The following is a 13,672-nucleotide window of genomic DNA, read 5'->3' as shown; positions in this document are numbered from 1 at the left end:
ATATAGGAAATATATATAGGAGAGATATATATAGGAGATATATATAGGAGATATATAGGAGAGATATATAGGAGATATATATATAGGAGATATATAGGAGATATATATAGGAGATATATATATCTCCTACCTTTATAGATGTAGTACAATGATTCTAATCAAGTCGAATTGAAAAGTTGATGGAGAAAAATAAAATTATTGGCAAGTTGTGTAATATCTAAAAAACTAAAAAGATTTTTTACAGTAATATAAAACTGAGTATTTACAAAGAGTTTCAATTTTCAATGTACTAGGCCATGATATATGTTAACAACATAGAGGCAGTATGGTATAACAAATATAATTTACATTTGACCTGGGATCAAATTAAGAAATCTCTCTGGCATTTACTGTCTCTGGCAAGTTCAAATGCTTTTGGAACCTTAGTTTGCTTGTATGTAAAACAGGGGGGTGTGTGTGTGTGTGTTTTATATATGATATATTTATATCACATTTTTTTGTATATATGGATATCTATCTACTATGATATATTTTTCCAGACTAGGATGTGGAAAGTACCTGGCAATGACTAGATCCTGAATTAAAGAAAGCTAATCTTACCATAGTACTAATGGTTCAAGAATTCTAAAATAAAGCAAAAAGATACTGTAGTATCCATCACACTAGCTAGTTCCTATGTTTCCCTGTTTTTTTTTTCTTTAAAAGAAACAAAAGTATAAATCTTTCTCCTTAAAAGAGATATCTTTATTATTTTAAAGGTATTTTAAAAAATAAAGTTTATTGAGGTATAGTTACATCCAAAATATGCATTCATTTGGAATGTACTTTTTGATGTGTTTTAACAAATTTATATACATTTATGTAGACAACCACCACGATCAAAATACAGAATATATGCATGACATAAAGTTCTCTTGTACCCCCTCCAGTCAATCTTTCTTCTATTTCCCCATCTCCCAGAACAGGTAACCACTGATCTACTATGTCTACAATATATTAAATTCTTATTTTCTAGAGTTTCATATAAATGAAATCATATAATATATACTCTTATGACTGGCTTCTTTCACTTAGCATATTTTTGAGATTACTCATAGTTCTTTTTCTTACCTTATTCCACTGGTTACAACCTCCAGCGAGGTGTTTAACTGAAGTGGCAAGAACCTGCCTTCCCTTATTTGCAATATTAGGAGTAAAGAATTCTGTCTTTAATCATTAAGTGATATGTAATGTAGATTTTGGATAGACACCTGTTTTCAAGTTGAGGAAGTTCCCTTCATTTTCTCATTTATGGACAGAATTTATTATAAGTGTGTTTTGAATTTTGTCAAGTTCAGCATCTATTAAGATAGTGAAATTGATTTTCCTTTTAGTTTGTTAATATGATGTAACACTGATTCTAATTCTTGGGATGCTCAAAAGCAATGAATTAATGTTCTGTCAACATTTATGTTATCAGTTTTTTAGAAAAATAACTTTAGCTATTTTAGTGTGTGTGTGTGCATCTATGTACATAGTGTGTTGTGTGTTGAGAGGTATCTCACTGTGATTTTAATTTACTTGTTTCTCGTTTGCTTAAAAAATAAGCAATCTTTTCAGGAGTATATTGGCCATTCCTATATCTTCCTTTACAAGGTGCCTGTTGAGTCTTTACCATTTAAAAAATTGAGTTGCCTTTTTACTGCAGTTGTAGGAGTTAACTATATATCCCGAATGCTAGTCCACTGTTGAATACATATATTATAAATATATTCTTCCAGTTCATGGCTTTTCTGTTAATTTTCTTTTTCTTTTTTCTTTTAAAAAGGTTTATTCTGAGTGACCATGGCCCGGGGAACTCAGGAGGTCCTGAGTAAGTAGTCCTGAAGTAGTCGGGTAAGTTTGGTTTTATACATTTTAGGGAGACAAGAGTTAAAAGCAAATACATAAATCAATACATTGAAGATGTACATTGGTTCAGCCCAAAAAGGTGGGGCACCTCGAAGTGAAGGTGGATTATAAGTCATAGGTGGATTTTAGGGATTCTTTACTTGATAATTGGTTGAGAAAGTTTGTTTAAAGATGTGAAGTCAAAAAGCAGAAATGCTTGAGTCAAGATAAGGGGACTGAGGGGGCCAAGGCCCTTATTACCTGTGGATGAAGCCTCATCTGCAGGTGAGCAGGCAGTAGCCCTCAAAGGGAATGAATGGCAAATCTCTCTTCAGATCTTAAAGGTGTCAGACTCTCAGTTAATCTCTCACAGATCTGGGTAAGGCCTAGAAAAGGAAAGCTCGGCTGCATTAATAGAGGTTCTCTACAGATGCAAATTTCCCCTGTAAAAGACAGTTTTGCAGGGCCATTTCAAAATATGTCAAATACATATATGCATATTCTGGGGTAAAATATGTTGGTTTTCTTCAGGGTCTACTATCTGTCATGTGATGCTATAGCAGAATCAGGTCAGAAAGTAGACCATATTATACTGAATTGATTAAAAAACCCATTTCAGGAGATTTTATGGTTTGCAGAGAATGACTTAACCCTTTCCTTGCATGGCCTTAGGTCTTGTTTATAATTTGATATCCTATAGCCACAAAGAGTCTGTTTTGTCAGTCTTAGGATCTCTATTTTAACCTGATGCTGGTCAGTGATGCCTGTACTCCAAAAGGGAGAGGGTATAACTAGGCATATCTGACTTCCCTTCTGTCCTGGAGAAGAACTCAGTTTTTCAGGTTTCTCTGGGTTCCCTGTGGCCAAGAGGGGGTCTATTCAGTCAGCTGGGGAGGATAGGTTTAGGATTTTATTTTTGGTTTGCAACAGCCAGAACTTCAGAAATAGTTTAGAACATTTACAGTATCTTCAGCATTTTACTTTTACTATATGCCAAGGAAAAACATAACTTCAGATTTAATTTACCAAAAAGAGTGGTCCAGGTGGTAGACTAGGTATTACAGTTTTGCAGCAAAATCTTTTACAGCACCCAGCGCTCCAGCAGCCCCCAGGATAGCAATAGGTGCTGGGCTTCAGTCTCTTCCTCAGCTGCCCCATAGCCTACTGGGGTACCACCCTTGGGTGCCTCGGGCCATGGCTCCAACTTTTTTTTTTTTTGAGATGGAGTCTTGCTCTGTCACCCAGACTGGAGTGCAGTGGTGTGATCTCGACTCACTGCAACCTCCTCATCCCCAGTTCAAGCAATTCTCCTGCCTCAGCCTCCCTAAGTAGCTGGAATTACAGGCGTGGACACCACAACTGGCTAATTTTTGTATTTTTAGTAGAAATGGGGTTTCACCTTGTTGGCTAGGCTGGTCTTGAACTCCTGACCTCAAGTGATCCACCCACATTGGCCTCCCAAAGTGCTGGGATTACAGACGTGAGCCGCTGCGCCCAGTCACATAGTAAGTCTTTGAATCAGGTAAGTCCTCTGACCTCGTTATTTTTCAAGATTGTTTTATCTATTGTAGCTCCTTTCATTTTCAAACACAATTTAGAATCCTCTTGTTAGTTTCTAAAAAACAGCTTGTTCAAATTGTGATTGGGATTACATTCAATCCTAAATTTGGAGAGAATTCATATCTTAATATTTTGACTATTACAATCCTTGCACATGTTATTCCCATTTTAAAAGTTTCATTTCCTTTATTTCAAAAATGTTTGTAATTTTCAGTGTAAAGACCATCCATATTTATTTCTAAGAATTATTTGTGTCCAATTGCAAACTTCTAAAATTGTATTTTATTGTGAATTGATAGTACATTGGAATATAATTAATTTTATTTATTAACTTTGAATCTTACAACATTGGGATTATTGACATGATTTCTAGATTTGGTTTGTAGATTTCTTAAGGGTTTTGCATATACAAAATTATGCTATCTGCAAATAAATATTGTTTTATTTCTTTGTTTAATCTTTATGTCTACATTTTTTTTCTTGCTCAATCACATGGGCTAGATTTTCTAATGCAGAGATGAATAGAAATGGTGATGACTGAAATCCTTGCCTTGCTCATGATTGTTGTAGGAAAGTGTTTATTATTTCATTATTAGGTATATTATTAGGTACTGTGGTGCACTGGGATTTGTTAACCTGCAGGATACAAGTAAGCCGTAGAAAATGTTTTAAAAATAACAATGCTGAATTAAAGTTACTTAGAGATTTTATTATCATAATATGAAAGAGATTCTAAACCAGGACAGGGTCATGGGCTGAACTGTGTCCCTCTGAAAAAAATATGTTAAATCTCTTACTTCAACTTCCATGGAACATTACCATATTTGGATATAGGGCCTTTAAAGAGATGATTAAGTTAAAACGATGCCATTAGAGTGGACTGTAATCCAATGTGCCTGGTGTTCCTATAAGAGGAGGAAATTTGGATGCACAGAGAGACACCAGTGGTGCACATACACCTAGAAAAGGCCACTGAGGACACAAGCCAAGGAATATGGCCTCAGAAGAAATCAAACCTGCCTACACATTAATCTTGAACTTTAGCTTCCAGAGCTGTGAGAAAATAAATTCCTGTTCTTTAAGCTATCTAGTCTGTGGTTGTTTGTAAAGGCAGCCCTTGCAAACATATACAGCCTGTGATAAAATTCTCTTTTTAGAATGAAAATTTTTTGCTGGTTTAATTTCTAAAGAATTTCTGTGGTTAAACAGTTAAATTAGCACATTTTTATTATTTATCCTGTAATAAACAGTCTAGCAAACTGTTAATTTAGCAAACTCCTAGTTATAGAGTAGGTACCTAATGAACTAGTCTTAGCTACACAGATTCATTTCAGTAATGAGTTTTAATGTTCAAGATTGTTTGAATTCACTTCAGCTATAATTAGTGTTTCCAAAGCCTGTGAGCTTACATATTTCTGGACTTAAACAGGGGATTCAAAACAATGACAGCACAATTGTCGCAATGTCAAACAAAATTTGAGTCACTTAAATGCCCTTATGAGATCTTTTATTTTTTCATGTTTAACCTTTTATTGGGACATTGAAAAAAAAATTATTCATTCTCTATAGTCTCACCTCGTCGTGGAAAATGCTGCAGAATTAGGTTTATATAAAAGTGAAAAGATTTTCCAGGTAAGATAGGGTGATCATTATATCATTATAGAATAACTCCCTCATAAACATTAATATAACCATGCTTTAAAATCATCAATAGTTTTTATTTTTCTTTATTTTGAAAGGACATTTTCATTGGTTATACAATTCTAGGTTGACAGTTTTACCCTTCAGTACTATAAAGAAATTGTCCATTTTTTTCGGGCCTCCATAATTTCTATTGACTTCAATAATCATTTTTATCTGTTTTATCACATGCAACATTTTTTTTTCTGATTTTGAGATTTGACCTTTATTCTTGGATATCAGCAGTTTGACTACAATGTTTCTGATTTGTTTATTCTGCTTAGTGTTTTACTGAATTTTAATATGTGGTTTATTTTATCAGTCTTGAAAAATTATTGGCCATTATCTCCTTATGTATTTCCTTTGCCTAATTTTCTATCTTCTGAGTCCAATTATACATATGGTACTTTATTTTATATTGTTCCACAGATATAGCATGTTTTATTCTTTTTCTACCTTTTCTTCTGCTTGTATTTCAGTTTAATTTCTATTGACCCAGTAACAATTATCAGCTTTTTTTCATAATGTGCCAGACTACTGATAAGCCTCTTGAAAGAATTTCTCATCTCTAAAATCCAATTTTCATTTCTTTCATTTCCAGTGGATTCTATTATACAGTTTCCAATTCTCTACTGAAATTCTCCGTGTATTCATTCATATTGTCCACATTCACAATAGATCCTTTAACATATTTATCATTATAACTCTAAAGACTCTGAGTCTGGTTCATAATTTATTTCATCTCTTTTTGATTGGCCATGTTGTTTTCATTCTTTTCATGACTTATTTTTAATTGTATAATGCATTATGCATTAAAAATCAGAGGAGACTTAAATAAATGATTAGGCTCAGAAATGAACATAAATGAGCCATTTTTGTTGGAGTGCTTGTGTGGAGAGTGGAATCTATCTAATTTATACCTAAGATGGGTTTAAGTTTTCATGTTGTTTTGGGTAGATTTGTACCCCATTGTCTTTAAATAATGTGAAGACACGCTGAAGACCTCTTCAGCAGAGTTTGAGATGAGAATGCCTGGAGGTTCTATCCCAGTCTTATTTCCCTACCCTCAAAACTTCTACAGATGTAGTGTCTATGCCCTAGATGGGGTCTCTCTTAGCTCTCCTGCCTCCTCCCAGACACATGTATCCTCTCCCTATTATTCAATGGAGTTGCTTCTAAGCTTTTCTATCATATTTTCTGTATTCTCCATCTTTAGTAAATTTAAGTAAATTTTGTAAATGTGTTTGTATTCTAAGTAATTCTATTAGTTTAAAGTATGATCTTATAGGCCAGGCACGGTGATTCCTGTCTGTAATGTCAGCACTTTGGGAGGCCGAGGTGGGCAGATCACAAGGTCAGGAGTTCAAGACCAGCCTGGCTAACATGGTGAAACCTCATAGCTAGGCATGATGGCAGATGCCTGTATTCCCAGCTACTCATGAGGCTGAAGCGGGAGAATTTCTTGAACCCAGGAGGCAGAGGTTGCAGTTAGCTGAGATCACACCATTGTACTCCAGCCTGGGTGACAGAGTGAGACTCTGTCTAAAAAAAATAAAAAACTTAAGAAAAAATATATATATATATATATGTGTGTGTGTGTGTGTGTGTGTGTGTGTGTGTGTGTGTATGATTTTACAGTTATCAAGCCTGTTCTTAAAAGTTAGGCTAGGGACAAATTTTTCTTATGGCTTTCTGTGTTCTAAGTGGATATGGAAGTCTCAGTATAGTTTTTTTTTTTCTTTCATGAAAAGAGATCCTTTTAAAAATATGATTCATTTATCTTTTTAAATAACTACTTTATGATTGGTGTTTTGTGTTATGTTTGATAAATCTTTCTTTGTTTCAAGTACACAAAAATAATTCATGTCTCTTTTTTCCTAAGAGCTTGTTTACTAACAACGACTTTAATCAAATCTGAATTACAGATGACCCTTCAACAATGTGGGGGTTGGGGGAGCGGACTCCCCCATGCAGTAAAAATCCATTTAATTGTTGACTCCCCCAAAAGTTAACCACTAATAGCTTACTGTTGACTAGAAGGCTTCTCAGTAACGTGAACAGTTGATTAACACCTAATTTATATGTTACATATATTATATGCTGTATTCTTACAGTAAACTAAAGAAAATGTAATTAAAAATTATAAATAAAAATATATTTGCTACTTATTAAGTGGAAGTGGATCATCACAAAGGTTTTCATATTCATTGTCTTTATGTTGAGTAGGCTGAGGAGGAGGGAGAAAAGGATAGGTTGGTTTTGCTGTCTCAGGGGTGGCAGAGGTGGAAGAAAACGTGCATATAAGTGGATTCATGCAGTTGAAACCCATGTTGCTCAAGGGTCAACTATATACTTAAAATTGGAGAAGAAGTGTGTGAGTTTGAGGGTTTAGATATTTTGTGCTTAATGGAAGATGCAGCATCTTCCCCATGTATATATTTGTTGCTTTCATTGGATTTGCAGAAAGGGACAAACAATGCTTTTACTTTGCTTCTTTTAATCAGAATCTCTTGTATTGCTATATATTTTTAAATTGTAATAATTCTCTAATAATTTTAGAATTACATAATATCATCAGTATTAATGCAAATATTAGCATCGCTATTCCACTTTTCCGCAGCAAAAGCATTTAAAACAGAATATTGAACCCCAGTATAAATGTAGTCAGAAAGGAATAAAGTTTGAAAACTTAATACAACTATATGGCTCAAGGGATTTTATTGATTTTCCCTCTCGAATCAGTCAAATTCCAATTACACAGCTCAGTCTGAAGTCATATAAAGCAATCCATCTAATTTTGGTGTTACTTGCCAGAGCTGGCTATTAAAAGAAAAAGTAAGTCATTAGGCTATTCAGAATAAAAAGAATTTAGTCCCAGTTTACAAACAGTTCCTCTCAGTGTATAGGCCTATATAAAGCTATGTTTATAGGAGATTAATATTTTAAAGGAAAATCTCCATGGTAATTCATTTTAATCTTTTCCAGCATTTGGGAGATATAGTAAGTGGCATATACACTAGATGTGATTTTCTATGCTGTTTAAAGGTGATTGGTTTAAATATTATTTTTGGTAAACACACAGGAGTGAAGAAAAAATGGAAAGAACTAAATCCTTATAATCATAAAATAATTTTCAAATTTTTAGAAGTAATTTCTCCTTTTTGCTTCCTTGTTTTCATAAATAATTAAAATACAGTGACTTTCAGCTAAAGTCACATAATCTTTTCATAGAAAACATTATATTGTGTCACAAAGGAAGAGAATATAGGGCAGTTTGATTTTGCACTAATAAAATAAAATGTAGCATTTTTATACACAAAGAAATGTGTTTTTCTCTTTCCAGAGATTTGAATATCTCTCATGGGAATGTATCAAAATTCTATCATCTCTATTTTTTATCAGTGAGAAATAATGTTTACTCTTTCAACTAGTATTTATATAATGTAGCATTGGTACTAAGCTTTCCCTGAGAGGTAGAAAAACATGACAAGGTATAATATAGTTGAAACTATAACACACATGCACACACATACACACACACACAATTTTATACTGTATTAAAAACTTTAAATCAAGCTACTAATGCTTTCAGAATTCTAAGAGCACAAGACTAGTCAAAATTGAAAATTAGAAATTAACATTTAATTCTCTAACTATAATCATAAAGGTTTACAGCAACTGAGTAGTCAGAGTAGTTTGAAAGTGACATGGTATTGTAGGCAGCTTCCAAAAATGATCCTCAATAGTTACCTCTGGTATTCCCATCCCCTTTTCTTGAGCATGAGCTGGACCTACTGGTTTGCTTTTAAGAAGTAGAATCAGATAACAATGATAAAATGTCACTACCATAATTAGTTTACAAAGAACTGATTTGATCTTGTTGGCATTCTCTATTTCGTCTCAGTTTGCACACTTTGATTAAAAAAAAAAAAAAAAAAAAAAAAAGCAGCAGCTTCCATATTGGAGATTCTCATGGTACCAAGGCACTGACAGCGGCAGCTGGCCAAAAGCCAGTGCATAATTAATGCTTTCACATCAACAGTTCATGAGGGACTGAATCCTATGAACAACCATGTGAGTGAGCCTGGAAGTAGCATCTTCTTCATTCGAGCCTTCAGCTAAGACTACAACCCTGGCAACATCTTGATTGCAGTGCTGTGAGAGACCCTGAGGCAGAGTATTCAGTTAAACCATGCCCCAATTCTGGACCTACAGAAACTGAGATAATAAGTTTTTGTTGTTCAAGCCACAAGTCTTGGAGTATTAATTCATTGTGCAATGCTGGATCACTAATACAGATGAAAAGAACTGAGATTTAGACAAATGAGATAATAGGAATGGGCAGGAGGAAGAAGAATATTTTAGATTATGGAACAGTATGAATGAAGGCAAGGAAGCAGAATAATCATTAACCTAAAATGAGAGAGTGTGCCATGGAATACTGAGGAAAACAAACACAAATGTAACAGAATCTTGCAAGCCAAGGAAATGAGGACATATTAGGAATAATATAAATAACAGTAATAGCTGACTTAACTGAATGATACTATGTACGATATAATTTGTTAAGCATTTCATGAGCAATTCCTCATTTGATCCTTACACTATCTCTATGAGAAAAATATGTTTATTATTATAGATGAGCAAACTGGGGCTCAGCTCATTTATTATGAGCAGTTTTCATCTGGAAAGATCATAAACATGGTGCTTTTTCTAGTACTGGCACGAATATCTTGGTTTTAATATCTATTCAACTGTTTGAAAAACACATTTTAATTATGCTAATACAGTTGTGTGATCATGTAAATATCTGTTCTGTAAAATACTAGCTACTTATAATTATTAATGCTTTAATAATTAAGACACAAGCAGTTTAGAGATTTTAAACTGACTCAGTTAGGTTGAATCAATAGAAATGAAGTAGTTGCTCACATTAATTTTCCATTAAGATGCTCTTTCTACTTCTATATATTTATCTCTAGGAAACAGACATAATTTTGAAAAAGATAATATGTGGGGAGCATTTATCAATTGGTTGTTTATGAGTTTTCATCTTTCATTTGATCGTAGTGACTCACTGACTGCCAAACAAAATTAATATTTTTTAAATATGATGGAAACCAATGTTAAAAAGCAAATGTATATGAAGGCATATATGAAAGCAGAGAGGAATAGTGTCTCTAGTTTTCCAATTAAGAATTCCACGTCAAGATGAGGGCAAAATTTAGGTTTTGAATTGTGAGAAAATTACAGACAGAAGAAACTTTTCTTTGCAAAATGTAAATTCAGGGTTTTGAGATTAGGGAAATAGAACTCATGTAAGTGACAGAGTTAAAAAAATGAGTTTAATTATGGGTAGCTTAAATATAGGTAGATAAAAATAATTGTAATTGATTTGAATTGTAAGTTTAAGAATTAAGGTGTTTAAAATTTTATTTTTATTTTTCAAAAGCTGATAATAGGCCAGGCGCGGTGGCTCACACCTGTAGTCCCAGCACTTTGGGAGGCCGAGGTGGGCGGATCACAAGGTCAGGAGATCGAGACCATCCTGGCTAACACGGTGACACCCTGTCTCTACTAAAAACACAAAAAAATTAGCCAGGCGTGGTGGCAGGTGCCTGTAATCCCAGCTACTTGGGAGGCTGAGACAGCAGAATGGCTTAGACCCGGGAGGAGGAGCTTGCAGTGAGCTAAGATCGCTCCACTGCACTCCAGCCTGGGCAACAGAGCAAGATTCTCTCTCATGAAAAAATAAAAATTAAAAAAAAAAAACAAAACAGGGATGCCCTCTCTCACCACTCCTATTCAACATAGTGTTGGAAGTTCTGGCTAGTGCAATTAGGCAAGAGAAAGAAATTAAGGGTATTCAGTTAGGAAAAGAAGAAGTCAAATTGTCCCTGTTTGCAGATGACATGATTGTATATTTAGAAAACCCCATTGTCTCAGCCTAAAATCTCCTTCAGCTGATAAGCAACTTCAGCAAAGTCTCAGGATACAAAATCAATGTGCAAAAATCACAAGCATTCTTATACACCAGTAACAGACAAACAGAGAGCCAAATCATAAATGAACTCCCATTCACAATAGCTTCAAAGAGAATAAAATACCTAAGAATCCAACTTACAAGGGATGTAAAGGATCTCTTCAAGGAGAACTACTCAGTGAAATAAAAGAGGAAGAACATACCATGCTCATGGATAGGAAGAATCAATATCGTGAAAATGGCCATACTACCCAAGGTAATTTATAGATTCAATGCCATCCCCATTAAGCTACCAATGAGTTTCTTCACAGAATTGGAAAAAACTGCTTTAAAGTTCATATGGAACCAAAAAAGAGCCCACATTGCCAAGACAATCCTAAGCCAAAAAAACAAAGCTGGAGGCATCATGCTACCTGACTTCAAACTATACTACAAGGCTACAGTAACCAAAACACCATGGTACTGGTACCAAAACAGAGATATACACCAGTGGAACAGAACAGAGCCCTCAGAAATAATACCACATATCTACAGCCATCTAATCTTTGACAAACCTGAGAAAAACAAGAAATGGGGAAAGGATTCCCTATTTAATAAATGGTGCTGGGAAAATTGGCTAGCCGTAAGTTAAAAGCTGAAACTGGATCCTTTCCTTACTCCTTATACGAAAATTAATTCAAGATGGATTAGAGACCTAAAACCATAACAACCCTAGAAGAAAACCTAGTTAATACCATTCAGGACATACGCATGGGCAAGGACTTCATGTATAAAATACCAAAAGCAACAGCAACAGAAACCAAAATTGACAAATAGGATCTAATTAAACTAAAGAGCTTCTGCACAGCAAAAGAAACTACCATCAGAATGAACAGGCAACCTACAGAATGGGAGAAAGTTTTTGCAATCTACTCATCTGAAAAAGGGCTTATATCCAGAACCTATAAAGAACTCAATCAAATTTACAAGAAATAAACAACCCCATCAAAAAGTGGGCAAAGGATATGAACAGACACTTCTCAAAAGAAGACATTCATACAGCAAACAGACACATGAAAAAATGCTCATCATCACTCTCCATCAGAGAAATGCAAATCAAAACCACAATGAGATACCATCTCACACCAGTTAGAATGGCAATCATTAAAAAGTCAGGAAACAACAGGTGCTGGAGAGGATGTGGAGAAATAGGAACACTTTTACACTGTTGGTGGGACTGTAAACTAGTTCAATCATTATGGAAAACAGTGTGGTGATTCCTCAAGGATCTAGAACTAGAAATACCATTTGACCCAGCCATCCCATTACTGGGGATACACCCAAAGGATTATAAGTCATGTTGCTATAAAGACACATGCACACGTATGTTTATTGTGGCACTATTCACAATAGCAAAGACTTGGAATCAACCCAAATGTTCATCAGTGACAGACTGGATTAAGAAAATGTGGCACATATACACCATGGAATACTATGCAGCCATAAAAAAGGATGAGTTCGTGTCCTTTGTAGGGACATGGATGCAGCTGGAAATCATCATTCTCAGCAAACTATCGCAAGAACAGAAAACCAAACACCGCATTTTCTCACTCATAGGTGGGAATTGAACAATGAGATCACTTGGACACAGGAAGGGGAGCATCACACACCGGGTCCTATTGTGGGGAGGGGGTAGCGGGGAGGGATAGCATTAGGAGATATACCTAATGTAAATGATGAGTTAATGGGTGCAGCACAGCAATATGGCACATGTATACATATGTAACAAACCTGCATATTGTGTACATGTACCCTAGAACTTAAAGTATAATAAAAAATAAAGAATAAAATAAGCTGATAATAAATTTGCTTTAAATTATGGCTAAACATGGATGTAGAGGAATATTTTTTAAAAACTCAAATGCCAAAAGGGCATTCTCTGTTGAATTTATAAAACAAATCCTTACTATCATCTTCTTATCAATGCATATATAATGGTAACTTGACTCAAGAGAGTTGCTCAGAGTTTCAGAAATATAGAAGACATCTTACTATTGTAGAAGCTAGTTAGGATTATGTTATGCATTATTCACGAAATGATAGGGACATTAAAAGGTAAGTTAAGTTGGATTCTTTATCTTAGAGGTATTGGAAGGTAATCTTTTAAGACTATGAAATACTCAGCAATGTCTTATCATTTTACTATGAACTGTTGCAAATACATTTTGTCTTTGTTATGGAGATAGACTTTCATGAGAAAAAAGAGGCTATGGAAAAAAGAATGTTAAGTTTTCAAAGTAAAATGTCAACATTTTATTCACTCTTTTCATCATGAATATTGCACTTGTTTCCCAGCGGTCACTCATTACTTTTCCATTCATGTAACTGATCAGCCAGTGTGAGAAATTGAAGAGATACATTTAAACTTTTCTTCACATGTGAAGAGAGCTGAAAGTAGCATGAATATTAAATAAAAGCATGGGATTTAGAACAAATAAATATGTTTCATTGCTTTAAAAATGGTAGAGAGGTCCCGATTGTGCTCTGCCAAGTGAAAAATACAACTAAAATTTCTACTCTTGAGAGCAGATTTATCTTGTG

Source organism: Macaca thibetana, chromosome 5 (assembly GCF_024542745.1).
Source record: "Macaca thibetana thibetana isolate TM-01 chromosome 5, ASM2454274v1, whole genome shotgun sequence".
Lineage (NCBI taxonomy): Eukaryota > Metazoa > Chordata > Mammalia > Primates > Cercopithecidae > Macaca > Macaca thibetana.
The sequence above is the reverse complement of the archived record's forward strand: the minus strand, read 5'-3'. Positions refer to the sequence as shown.